Source organism: Stenella coeruleoalba (genome assembly GCF_951394435.1).
Source record: "Stenella coeruleoalba genome assembly, chromosome: 4".
In the NCBI taxonomy this organism is placed as follows: Eukaryota; Metazoa; Chordata; class Mammalia; order Artiodactyla; family Delphinidae; genus Stenella; species Stenella coeruleoalba.
The window spans coordinates 23,994,450-24,009,291 of NC_137149.1; the positions used below are offsets into that span (position 1 = coordinate 23,994,450).

At 35.5% G+C, this 14,842-nt stretch overlaps 1 protein-coding gene across 2 annotated transcripts in view; it reads right to left on the minus strand.

Moving 5' to 3' along the window:
• Positions 1 to 8,357: 8,357 nt before the first annotated feature.
• LOC307185984 (uncharacterized protein) overlaps positions 8,358 to 14,842 on the minus strand; it is a 59,303-nt gene continuing 52,818 nt past the window's right edge. For both annotated transcript variants that reach the window (XM_079920631.1, XM_079920630.1), the window contains exon 4: positions 8,358 to 8,475. The gene's annotated coding sequence lies outside the window, so the exon portion shown is untranslated. The remainder of the gene's footprint in view (positions 8,476 to 14,842) is intronic.

Below are 14,842 nucleotides of genomic sequence, written 5' to 3' on the forward strand. Positions count from 1 at the left end.
TGACAAGATTACAAGTTTTTTATTCAAAAAGAAACTATAAGAGAATGAAAAGGCAAACGATAGAGTGAGAGACAATATTATAATATATATATATCAAAAAAAGGCCTGTATACTTTTAAAATTAAAAGTAAGAAAATAAGTAAGGGGCTTCCCTGGTGGTGCAGTGGTTGAGAATCCACCTGCCAATGCAGGGGACACGGGTTCGAGCCCTGGTCTGGGAGGATCCCACATGCCGCGGAGCAACTGGGCCCGTGAGCCACAACTACTGAGCCTGTGCGTCTGGAGCCTGTGCTCCGCAGCAAGAGAGGCCACGATAGTGAGAGGCCCGCGCACCACGATGAAGAGTGGCCCCTGCTTGCCACAACTAGAGAAAGCCCTCGCACAGAAACGAAGACCCAACACAGCGAAAATAAATAAATAAATTAATAAACTCCTACCCCCAACATCTTCTTAAAAAAAAAAAAAAAGTAAGAATTGGGTAGGCTCTACCTGAAATATCCCCAAATAGCAGGTAAATATGTGAAGATGTGTTTAAATTCACTAATAATTATGGAAATATAAATTAAAACCTCAATTCAGCATCACTACAGCCCATTTGAGTGGTTAAAGTGAGAAATACAGACAATATTACACGTTGATAGAATATGGTAAAAATAGAATTCTTATACACAGCTGATGGAAGGGTAACTTGACATACATCCTTTACAAAACCATTTAGCAATAATTAACCCAGACCAAACATCTGCAAACAAAATGGTACAGTATCTCCACCTTAAGGGGGCAATATATTCATGAGCACACTAAAACACATGTTGAAGCTATTCATAGTAGCACTAATCCTAATAGCCAAAAAATGTAGAAGTAAAGTCACGTGTCCATTGATAAGTATTTCAATAAATGTAACTGAGATATATTCATACTTTATACAGCAATTAAAATGAGCAAATTATATCAATACACAACAAAGTGGATAGGTATGAAAAACACAGCATTACAAGAAGCCAGTCATAAAAGAATATAGATTATATAATTCCTTTTATCAAAAATTAAATAACAAGGAAAATTATTAAGAATCAGGATAGTAGTTATACTGGAGTGAACAGCAACCAGAAGGAGAAACAAACGGGGCCTTTGAGGGTGTGCTTAAGTTCTATCTCTTTATCTGTGTGCTGGTTTTATGGGTTTATTTAGTATATAAAAATTGAGATGCATAATTTCGTTTTTTAAAATTTTCTCCTGGTACACTAATATACTGATAAAACTTTGCTTAAAAGATAATACAAATGTCTACTGGCTGTTAATAAATATACAACTCCATTATTATACTCTATACAGGGCTTTAAGTGAAACATGAAAAGTATTAATAACAACAGTAAAAAGCTGTGTCAAGGCCTCTGAGTGCTGAGATGAAATCTTATAGCTTTGAGTAATTAAAAAGAAAACAATATTGCAAAAACATATTGTTTTCAAATCAAGAAGTGAAAAAAAAAGTAATAACAAAATAAGCCTGAAGAAAATAGAAAATAGCAAGGAAATAGTAAACAGGGACAAGAGTGCTTCCACTTTCTCTGTGTATGTGGTTTTTTTTTTAACATTTATTTTTTCCTTCCAGTTTTCTTGAGATATGATTGACATACAGCACTGTATAAGTTTAAGGTGTACAGCATAATGGTTTGACTTACTTACATCACGGAATGATTACCACAATGAATAATAGGTTCAGTGAATATTCATCATCTCATGTAGATGCAAAATTAAGGAAAAACTCTTCCTTGTGATGAGAACTCTCAGGATTTACTCTCTTAACAATGTGCATAGATAATGTAGAGCAGTGTTAGTTATCTTTATCAGGTTGTACATTGCATCCCTCGTACTTATTTGCCTTATAACTGTAAGTTTGTACCTTCTGACCACAGAAGGTACAAAGAATAAAGTACCTTCTGTACCTTATTCTCTCTCCCTCCACCCCCGGCCTCTGATACCCACAAATCTGCTCTCTATGAATCTGTTTGTTTTTGATGTATAATTGACCTAAAACACTATGTTAGTTCCTGGTGCACAACAAAGTGATTTAATATTTTATATATTATAAAATGATCAACAGGATAAATCTAGTTACCATCTGTCACCATACAAAGATATTACATTATTTTGATTATATTCCCCACACTGTACATTTCATACCCATGACTCATTTATTTTGTAACTGGAAGTTTGTACCTCTTAATCTCTGTCACCTATTTCTCTGTTTATGGTTTTTTTAGTAATTAAAATACATGAAACAAATATGATGTAGTATTGAAACTGGCTATATCTAAGGAGTGGATTTATAGATGCCCTTTTTAATAGTTTTTTAATGTTTTTTTATTTTTTTAATATATATTTTTTTTGTTTTTTGGGTTTTTTGGCCATGTGGCGCGGCATGCAGGATCTTAGTTCCGACCAGGGATCAAACCCATGCCCCCTACGGTGGAAACGCAGAGTCCTAACCACTGTACCACCATAGAATTCCCTTAGTATTTTTCCTTGTGTGTCTTTGAAATGTTTTATAATAAATTATTAGATGAATAAAAATGTATATTTGGCTTAGCTCTCTATCATAAATCATAAACATTTCTGCTGAATTTTTCTGTCATTCAATCAAACGATGTAAGGACTTTTTCTCCACTAAAATGTTTTAAATACAGAAAATTTTTACGCTTCAGAATTACACACCTTTAAGTTTATATAGACATCATGGAATGACAAGTATTTTTAAATGGTCACAGGAGTCAGGGAAACATAGTTACTATGGGGAGAGTGCCAGCTCATAAATTGTACTTATTGTTCAAATGTCTCTGAAGTCATGATTAACTGCATGCGTTTTTCACCTAGAGCTAAAACTTTGCTCCCTACACCAAGATCAAAATGTTAATGTGCTTTCTATCTTATGTAACAGTAGCTCTGTCTGTTTTCTCCTGAAAGCAGCTTATGCAGCTTAGAATTAAAGGTGCCTTGGAACTTTTCAAAACATAAATTAAAACCTGAAGCTATACTTATGCTCCAACGATAACTTTGAATAAAATGTCTCTTTAACATCAAACATCTGAGTAACTCTGATGTAAATTTCCCCATTTTCATTATTTTTCTGCACTTCAGGCTCAACTTTGAAAGTAAATTTTTATTCTAGCATGCACATTCAATCTAGTCCAGATGGAAATTGATACCCACATCTATAATACAAATGAATGCTTCATGTGTGCATGTGCATCTATATCTATCTATCTTCCCACCTACCTACCTATCTGCATGTCACACTTTTAAAATTAGCATTGTTTCAATTTGTTTGGTCCTATCTACTTTGAAATATCTAATAAAATTAAAAGAATGTGAGATTTTAAAATGTACTAAGAGATGCATTTTCTAAAATTTTAAGATAATTTATAAATATTTCTTATGCTTTCTATTTTTTCTATCTATATTATATATTTTGTTCAGAATTCCACCATATGTGGTAAAAAACGGCAATAATCACCTAATTCATCTTCCTATTTCTAAACATAACTCAGCAAATCCATTATCTACCTATCTATAACAAGTATCTTTTAAAGAATAATTTAATTATTTGATAAATACATTGTCCCAATAGATAAAGTCTGAAGTCTCTTCCATAACACACAAAATCTGCCACTCATTTAACACCCTCAACTAACCTGTTCCCTTCTTGCTTAATCATCATCAACAATAAAGAAAAAGTGCTTTCTCATTTACACAATCTAATTTCACTCTTCTGTGTCTTTCTTTATGCTTCCTACATGAATGACCATATTCCTTTTTACCATAGTTTTTATTTTTCATTTTATTCTTAAGTTCTCACCTGTTCCTAAAAAGCCTAGCCATATCCAATCCGTGTATTTTTTTCCAAATACATCCTTCACTCAGCTCAGATTGCCTCTCATCTGTTCTCTGTAATACCCTACATTTCTATATACTTGTCACTATCTCCGAAGGGTAGGTAATTTATATATATCCCAGTTATTAAATATACAAATTACAATATACAAATATATTCACATACATATGTACATATATACAATATTATAAACATATATGCACATATGTATGTGTATATATAACTGCACATAAATGTATACACATATCTACATGAATATATAATTTAAAATGTTTCAATATTAATGTGTGGTGGTTTTATTACCCATTTAAATGCCACTGAGGCCACACTGTCTCTGTTTAGCTATATAATAGAGAGGATAGATTTGAACCCAAGAATACCTGAGCTAAATAAGCTAGTGCTTATTTCACACTGCTACATGTTTCTAATTGATGTATCAGAATTAAATGAAGTGAATCATCATAAGATAAATGGCTCAGTATCATATTTTAAACAAGAAATTTGTTTTTCAATTTTTTTTCCTCTGAAAGTATTTTGATACCCAAAATACATAATTATTATACATTCCAAAAATTATTAAATGTCATTATGCTTAATTTAAATTATTTAAACTGATATACAATTATGGAGTTGGCAGATATTATCCATAATCTTAGTGAAAGAGTTCAAACATATTATTAAAATTGAATACAATTAGAAATAAAGAAGCTGATTTCTAAATATGAAAGATACTTTTTTACTTCAAAAATTTTCTATGTAAAATGTATAGATCCATGAATGAAACAATTAATTCATATATCCAAAATTATACCAGAGTACTGTAAAAACATTTACTATTTGTAAAAGGAACTAAATTAACTTTTCTTTATATTGACATCCATTACATCATCAGGTTTTCTTCCATATGCATAAAACATAATTTGGTGTCATAAATCTAGCCAAAAATACAAGCGCCCATATAACATCCTACTTATGCAAATAGTGCATCTGTTGTTGTATAAGGAGGCCAAATACTTTCTCCAACTAGACTCAGAAATTCATAATACAGGAAAGATAAAATCAAAGATAAAACCAAATTCTATTAGAAATATTTAAAATGGTAATACAGTCATACAATATCATTATGTGCATGAAGTCACTTTAAATTTCATAGGATATTTGGACATTAAATCATACTTTCATAATCCAATACCCATTGCTCCCAACGAAGAAAAGTTTCCTTTGCATTTTAATCAGTATAATTGTTACTTCTCAAACTATTTTACATTATCATACTAACAGTTTCTTTTCTGGTTAATATTAAAATCTTCCCAATAGTCATCTATAACAGGAGGTTAAAGCAAGGGTAAAGTAACATGACATTTTTCTTAAATTTAAATATTATATAGAATCATTTTCTCTGTATAAGGAAATATTGCATGTATACTCATGCTTTTATTTGCATTAATAATATGTATGACAAACATAAATAATGCTTTATAGTTTTAGAAACATGTTTACATAACTTTTTTTTTTTTTTTTGGTTTCTCCACAGGGCATGCAGGATCTTAAGTTCCCTGACAGGGATCAAACCCGCGCCCGATGCAGTGGAAGTGTGGAATCTTAACCACTGGACTGCCAGGGAATATATTAAAAAGTCTAGCTCCAGGCCCAGATCCTATGTGTGATCTTTCAATTCTGACTGTAGGCCATCACAAGGCTTCATCTGGCAAGTCTCAAAGGGGAAAGTAGCCCTCTGTGCACCAGACTGAGTGCACATCTAAGGCATTACAGTTTTCTGGAGAGAGATGTAAACCCAGATCCACTGGCCTCCTCCGAGTCCCTCCCTGGCCAGCCATGCTCTGAAGGCTCTTTCTATTCTTAGCCCAGGTGCCTTCATTCAGAGGCCTCCTGGTGGAGGGGATGGAAGTTTAGGCTGAAGCACTGTTCAGGAGCTCCTGCTTAGACCTCCTTTTGGGGTAGGGGAGCCTTGACTAAGATACTTCTCCACTCTAACTCAGTACTCTTCTACTCCTAGCCCTTCCCTCTCTCCCACCCCCAAGCTCCCTGGGTCCACAAAATGTCAGGAGTCTTTTATTCAAGTCTTCTCAGCAGTGAGAGTATTACCCCCACTTGTGCTATGTGTCGTCAGACTGACACTTCCCAATACCAGTCCAGGGGAAAAATAGAACATTCCTGCCTCTCTTTTTGGCTTCCTGCCTACTCTGTTGCGGTAAATGAATAAAGGCTTGATTTTCATTTCAGTTTGGCTCCTTGTCCTAACTGACCACTTCGACACCCAGCAGTTCAAAACTTAATCTTATGTTTCTCCCAACCACTCTGTGAAGACAGTTGATCAACTATTAATCCCAATATATCAAAGAGAAAATCTGATACTCATGTAGAAAATTACATGCTTTAAATATAAGACATGTTTTACTGAATTCTGCCAATGACATTTAAGATTTGCTAAATGTGTACTGCTACTAGGTTTGTGCTTCACTAAATACATTTGAATTTATTATCTCATATTTAATAAGAACTGAGTGATGTTAGGTATTACTCACAGGAGAAACAAAATCTAATACTTATGTTGCCCATGGATAGAGTTCAATACAAAAGTAATGAGCTCCAGAATACACAATTTATGAAACAATTACTGATACTGACCTCTCTTTATGAAGTGATTTGTATTTTATTCTAAAGATGTTTCTGAGCCTATCTATTGCAATTGTTTTTTCTCCTAAGGGTATGATGCACTTGCATCAATATCAGTGACCAGAGATTCACTATAAATAATCTGTAATGATGAGGCAGGGGAAAAGGATATAATTAGAAGGATTCATGACAAGGGGTTCTCTTCCACCTCCCACTAGGGTTTCCTGCCACATACTGTCACCAACGTTTTAGAACACTGATAAAACAAATAAAAACAAAATCAACAACAACAAAAAGAAGTGAAAGCCAAGCATTCTGAACCCCTTCTCAAAAGTATATTTTTTAAATGTTTATTTTGTATAGTAATAAATAGTAATACATTTCTTGTTTCCAAACTTAAAATTCTCAAAACAATACACTGTAAAAGTCTAGTCTCCATCCTTGTGCCCCAAATAAGTAGTCCTGAATCTAAACGCAGATAAAAAAAAATAGTGTCTTGAAGAAAATTCTGAAAATACTGTATGCATATTCAAAACAACACATATATTGTTTTTCTGCATTTTTTACACTAATGGCATTACAGTATTAACAATATTCAGTAATTTACTTTCTTATATTTACATCTATTTCATATATTTATGTCTGTGTTCTTAGTGGTCAATTCATACCAGTGCATATACCCATTCCTCATTCACATTTCAGCTACAAAGAAACTTGACTGACATAACTTATTTACCCAGCAATAAATGGATGAGCATCTTGTTTCAACATTATTTTGCCATCAGATATAATGGTGCAATCAGCAATAGTGCAATAAATAACCCTGCATATGTTATTTTTTGTATGTACAAATATATCTGTAGAATCAACTACTTGAATGAAAATTACCAGGGAAAATGACTGTAGAATGGCATCTTTGAAAATATAGTTTTAAAGTGATTTCTTTGCTATTAATTACTTAATGTCTGTGACAACCACTAGAATATTAGCTCTGTAACTCTGTCTCTGATAAAATTTAGTGCCACTCCAAAGTGTAATAACACTGTTTTGCATCGTGTCCTTGTTGCTGTTATTGAATGAATGAATTCTATGGACATTATGAAATGACAGGTTGCTTATCTAAGAGCTGCCTATATATCCTTAAGCTACATACTCTCTCTCTGGAACACTTGGCATCATTAACTGTTTTTTCCATTTTGAAACATTTTATACTATTGGCTTCTTTTGGCTTACCACTCTCTCCTAGCTTATACATTTATACTATTGGCTTCTTTTGGCTTCCCGCTCTCTCCTAGCTTATACCTTTATACTACTGGCTTAACCTCTTATGCTACTGGCTTCTCTTTTTCATTTTTTTGCTGTTGTTCTCTGGGCCTTGTTCAAATACCTAAATGTATTTGTTGGAGTGCCTCATGGACTCATCTATACTTATCTAAATAATCTCATCTGGTCCTTTGTTTACACTTACCATGCTGTGCCTTCCCACAGACATACCTTCAGCACTGATCTTTAGATGTTTATGTTAAACTGCCTTCCTGGATGCCTGAAAACATCCCAGTTTTAAGTGCATCACACCACCACTACCCACTCTGTTGCAAATGCTGGAATGCATTACTAATATGCATGTCTAGGCCAAAATTCTCTCTTAGCTATAATATTCACTAGGCTCCTAACTTTTCTTGAGTCTTGTTCCCCTGAAAATCCATTCTTCCCACAGCAGACACAGTGATCACTTACCATGCTAATGCAGGTACTGTCACTTCTCTTCTTCAAGCCATGGAGTGGCTGCTCACTGTTCTTGCTTTCCTTTCTTATGTCATCCATTCTTCTTCCTGATCATCATTCTCTGTCAGGCACAATGGTCACCTTTACATTCTATGATTCATTTGTCAAATATTTATTGAACAACTATTATGTGCCAGTCTTTACCTTCACTGACAGGAACACTGCTGATAAAAAATGGGAGGTAGTCAAAAGGTACAAACTTCTGGCTATAAATAAATAAGTCATGAGGATGTAATGTACAGCCTGTGACTGTAGTTAACAATAGCATATTGTGTATTTGAAAGTTGCTATGAGAGTAGATCTTAAAAGTTCTCATCACAATGAAGCAAACAATTGTAACTATGTATGGTAATGAATGTAGCTAGACTGTGCTGATCATTTCATAATATATACAAATAATGAATCATTATGTTGTACACCTGAGCCTAATATAACATTATGTCAATTATATCTCAATTAGAAACTTTTTTAAATGGAAAAATCCCTGTTTTTATAATGCTTAATTATTTTCAGAGGAAAACAGGAAATAAAACACAAATAAATACATAATATGGCAGTGGTAGAAAGTACTAAGAATGAGGAAAAAATAAACAGGTTAAGGTTAAGGGTCATAAAGTGATGAGAGATGCAGTATTTACAATAGGGTTGCTAGTAAAAGCCATAGCTATAACTGAGGAACAGAACAGTAGGAAGAAAGAGGAGCATTTACAAAGGACCTGAAGCAGGAATATTTTCTGTGCATTGAAAGAAGAATGTGACCAATGTGGCTGGAACGGTATAGGTGAGTGAGCAAGGAGAAGGAATTGAGGATAGTTTATCAGGAGGGTAAGATTATGTAGAGCCTTGTTTGATATGAAAGTTCTTTGGCTTTCATTGTGAGAGTAGAACCACAGAAATATGACACGATCTAACTTCAGTTTTGGAAAGATCACTCTCAGGGTAATGTGGAAATACAGTGGGTGGATATGGAAACAAGGATAAAAAGAGGGAGACTTTTTGGAGGCCAATGCAAAAATCTAAGTAAAGGTGATGGTGCCCTGAACACAGGCTAAACAGTGGAGTTATTCAAAAGTTATCTGATTCAGAATGTATTTCAAACTAGATTTGCTAAAGAATTTCATGTGAAAGATGAAATAGAGGCATCCAGGATGGAACTGTGCATTTTTTGTTGTTGTTTGTTTTTAGCTTAAGCAATTAGAAGATGCAGCAAACTGACCAATTTTAGAAAAAGCAGCTATTGGGGGGTGGTGTCTTGCCCTGTTCACAGGTCAGTTAAGTAAGGTGGATCCAGAAAAGGGGAAAAAGGGCTGGCGCCCCTTGTCTCTGCCCGCGCTGGGCCTGCGGCAGGCTCTTGGTGCTGCAGCCAGGCGTCAGGGCTGTGCCTCTGAGGTGGGAGAGCCAAGTTCAGGACATTGGTCCACAAGAGACCTCCCAGCTCCACGTAATATCAAACAGTGAAAATCTCCCAGAGATCTCCATGTCAACGCCAAGACCCAGCTCCACTCAACAACCAGCAAGCTACAGTACAGGACACCCTATGCCAAACAACTAGCAAGACAGGAACACAACCCCATCCATTAGCAGAGAGGCTGCCTAAAATCATAATAAGGCCACAGACACCCCAAAACACACCACCAGACGTGGACCTGCCCAACAGAAAGACAAGATCCAGCCTCATCCACTAGAACACAGGCACTAGTCCCCTCCACCAGGAAGCCTACACAACCCACTGAACCAACCTTAGCCACTGGGGACAGACACCAAAAACAACGGGAACTATGAACCTGCAGCCTGAGAAAAGGAGACCCCAAACACAGTAAGTTAAGCAAAATGAGAAGACAGAGAAACACACAGCAGATGAAGGAGCAAGATAAAAACCCACCAGACCTAACAAATGAAGAGGAAATAGGCAGTCTACCTGAAAAAGAATTCAGAATAATCATAGTAAAGATGATCCAAAATCTTGAAAATAAAATGGAGAAAATAAAGAAAAGGGGAAAAAGAAACATCCAGTGAGGCTGGAGGATGGAGTTAGAAAATATTTCAAGGAGGGAATGATCAGCGCTGTCAAATGCTGCCAAAAGTTCAGGAAGATGAGGAAGAAAGAGTGAATATTGGATTAGGCAATATAAAGGCTTTGATGACCTTGAGAACGGCCTTTTTTGTGGAATTATGGGTATATTAGCCTGATTAAAGTGCGTTCAATGTGCAATTAGAGGAGTGCAAATGAAGACAGGGAACACAGACAACCCTTTCCAGGTTTTTAGTGTAAAAGAAAAAAAAACCCATAGTTTCTACAGTGATGTGAGGTCAAGAAAACATTGTTTTAATTGAGATGGGGATAATATAGCATATGTGGGTAACAATGGGAATGATCCAGTAGAAAGTGAAATTTTAAAGCAAGATGTGACACTGCAAGAGAGAGAGGTGGCAGATGCAATTAAGAATGGATGGGCTTCCAGCGTACTTTCAGTTCTTTCAGTTTCTGCTTTGGCTAATTTGAGGTTCTATTTTTAGTGTATAAACATTTAAGATTGTTATTTCTCCTTGGTGAACAGACCCTTTTATCAATATATAACATCTTTTTTCCCTGGTAATTTTCTTTGCTTTGAGATTTACTTCTGATAGTAATATAGCTACTCAAGCCTTCCTTGATTAGCTGTTGCAGAGTATAATTTTTTTCTATCTGTTTGACCTTAAACTATCTATATCATCATTTTTGAAGTGAGTTTCTTATAGACAGCATATAGTTGGGTCATATTTTCTTAATACGCTTTGACAATCTATGTCTTTTAATAGATGTTTTAAAATAATTTACACAAATGTAATTATTGATTGATTTGGACTTTTTTTTTTTTTTTTTTGGCTGCACCACACGCTATGTGGGATCCTAGTTCCCCAACCAGGGATTGAAACCACACTCCCTGCATTGGAAGCATGCAATTTTAACCACTGGACTGCCAGGGAAGTCCCTGGACTACTATTTTTTGTTATTGATGTTCTTTCTTTTCTGTTCCTTTGTTTCCCCTTTTCTGTTTTATTTTGGGTTATTTGAATATTATGTTCCCGCTTAATTTATCATTTGTAATTTTGCGTATATCTCTTTGTATAATTTTTTTAGTTGTTATCCTAGGACTTCAAATGCATACAGACGATTTAAAATCATTTTTCTACTTCAAGTGAAATTATATACATATATATATATATATACATACACACATATATATATATATAAACTATACATATATACTATGAATATATTCTCCTCTAGAGTTCTTAAAGCATGTTTAGCAATTGAAGCGTGTGTATGTATATATATTATGCAATTGCCAAACATTTGCAAATACTGACTTAAATATTCATCATTTCTGCTGCTCATCCTTCCTTCCTGATATTCCAGTCTTCTAGGTTTCCTTCTGGTACCATTTCCTTTCTTTCTGAAGAACTTTCTTTAGTAACAATTTTAGAGCTTATTTGCTGGCTATGAATTTTTTAGTTTTTCATCATCTGAGAATGTATTTTCACTGGCTATAGAATTTAGCATTGACAGTTCTTTTCTCTCAATACTTTAAATATGTTGTGCAACTCCATGGTTTCTGATGAGAAATCTCTAATTATCTGAATTATCGTTACCCTGAAGGTAATACTTTGTTTCTCTCTCTGCTGCCAGGGCAGTTACCAATGCCATGGCACTGTCTATGATCCGGGGCATGAGGAAACAGAAAAAGGTAGAAGAAAAAAAAGTTACAGGGGTTTTTCTCGACTCACTCTGAGCTTTAGAAGTTGAGTTTCCTGCTCCTTAAGCCAGAAGTAGAAAGCTTCTCCTGGAGCTCTCTGTCTGCACCATCACATTCTACCCAGGTTTCCAGCTAAGCTAAGTTCACATGAGGGGGCTAGAGGCATCAGAGAGGAAAATAAAAAGTAAGATCATGTAGGTTCAGTGGTGCTTTGAATCTGGTCAGGCAGTTTCTGTCTACTTTTCAATCCTCAAATACTTTCCCCATGCATTCTGTCTAGATCTCATTGTTGCATTCCACAGGAGAGTCAGGGTGGCATATGTGGACACCATATTACCTGGATAGAATCCTAAGGAAATTTCTTATGTTTCCACCTAGGATTAAAGGATCTACAGGAATAATTTAAATGGAAAATGAAAGCAAAGAAAGTTTTCTTGTTTCCACCTTATTGTTTTCTTCCACATTTCAGTTAATACATAGACTATTTCAATACACCAAGTGTACCTATTTTATATCTGCTATCATATGCACTGCTTCTCCCATCTTGTACACAGGTATATTATGTTTTGTACCAGTCTTTTTTTTTTTTGTTGCGGTACGCGGGCCTCTCACTGCTGTGGCCTCTCCCTTTACGGAGCACAGGCTCCGGACGCGCAGGCTCAGCGGCCATGGCTCACGGGCCCAGCCGCTCCGCAGCATGTGGGATCTTCCCAGACTGGGGCATGAACCCGTGTCCCCTGCATCAGCAGGCGGAATCTCAACCACTGCGCCACCAGGGAAGCCCCTGTACCAGTCTTTATCCTAACCAAGAGACATTGATTTGAAACGATTCTGTTATCCAACCTACCCAACCTACTCTGGGAATGATTTGATCAATGTCTGTGGTTTGTATGTCCAAAGCCATTGTTAAAAAGTTTGAACTTATAAAAAAAACATGATGGATAAATGTGTTGGGATATGTTCACATGTCTGAGACCATTTGTAAGAATATTAGGTCTGTCTAAAATGCTTCTGAGTCAAATAACTGAAAGAGGATATGTCACCAAAACCCTGTAATGGAGTTTCCCTACACTGACTACTACTCAAATCCCAGTTCCTCTATCAGTCATCATAGTCATTCTCATGCAATGGTTTCATTTTCTGTGAAAATCACAAATACAATCACTCAAAAATATCTGCAGTCACTACACTATGAGGTTGTAGACAATTTGGAGTAACTGTCTTATAAAACTGATGAATGTTAAAATGTCCTTTGTGTTAGTTACAGGATGTGCTTACAAGTGAAATTACAGTCATTGGAATAGCTGATAGTTTCAAGAAATAAAATCACACATTTCACAATATTTTCACAACTAGAAACCAAAGAACACAATTTTGTGATGTGAGGTGTAATGAAAAACATGTTATCATCAATTCAAACTATTTATATTTTTATATATAAAGTGAAAGCCTGTAACTTTAACTCTAACAGTGAGGAAGTGAGAATACTTTGTGCTTGTAATGAGATTTCAGTCAATCAGTGGAAGGATAAGCAAGCTGTGTTACCTTTGCCAAACTGTCAGCTTATATAACTACCTTGTGGGAAAACCACTACTAATGTTCGAGAATTCCTAATGCCTTAGAGCTCTCTTCATGTGCTATGACATGATAATAAGCTATGCCAGGCTGTGTGGGCTCTGTCTCTGCCAACTCATGAATATATTTTTCAAAAAGTTCCATAAACAGACAGGAGTCTAAGCTGCTTCTGTCTTCAGAGCCTTCTGTCAAGAATTTAGAAGCTCTCATGTTGGAAAGACAAAATTAAATCGAAGCCAAATTGAAAATGTCAATCCTTACCAAGAAAATAACATTTAGGTCATAGTCAACTCCAAATGGTCTTAACATCATAAGAAATTGTAATTTCTAATCCAAAATATTTGAATATCTAAATTATATATTAGTGAGGCGTATTCTGAGCTCTGTAAAGTCTGTGAGAAAGTATCATATTACTTTCCTGCTTTGCCAAAGCAGTGTTATGAGTAACCTGGCTCTTTTTTTGTTCTTTACGGTTTACTCTTCTACTTTTTTCACCTGGGTTCCTTGTTTCTAGACTTCTTTTAAATTGATGTTGAAGGGAGGATAAAGTTAATTGTCATCATGAAGAGGTAGAAATATATGCTTGCTTGTTTGTTGTTTTGTACTTATGTTGCAACTTGCAGAGTCATCACTATATTGGAATCATAATATGGTAGATTGCAAAATTTGCCACAAATCCATCCTTTCTTTGTGCCCATATCCTTTGTTAGTGCATCACTTTGCCATACGATTTCCTTTGACCAATGGGATATTAGCGAATTTGACATAGTGGGGCTTGTTTATTGGTTGCTTCAGGAAATGTAATGGACTTGGAGAAGCATCTCTCAGATCCTCCTTTATGGGAGGATGTATTTTCCAGCTTCAGGGAGTGCGGTTAGCAGACTACCTACAGTGATCACCTCCCTCAGAGTCTACCTCAAAGATTCATGTTGCTGGAGGTGAAGCCTTTCTGACAGTCACTACTCAATCTAGAGCTCCCAGATGGGCTGGAGTGAGGATTCACTGGAGCTATTGCACAGTTTGACTTCTCTCTCTCCCTAAATATGCTTGTTTTTGTTTCTTTTTATAGATGTTGGTCACAAATAAACATCATGCATCCCACAGTCCATCTCCAAATTTGATCCTGAAAAATCTGTCCTGAGACAGAACTCCATCACCATGTAAAGAAGCCTGGATTAGTCTGCTAGAAGAAGAGATAACATGCAGAGAATAGATG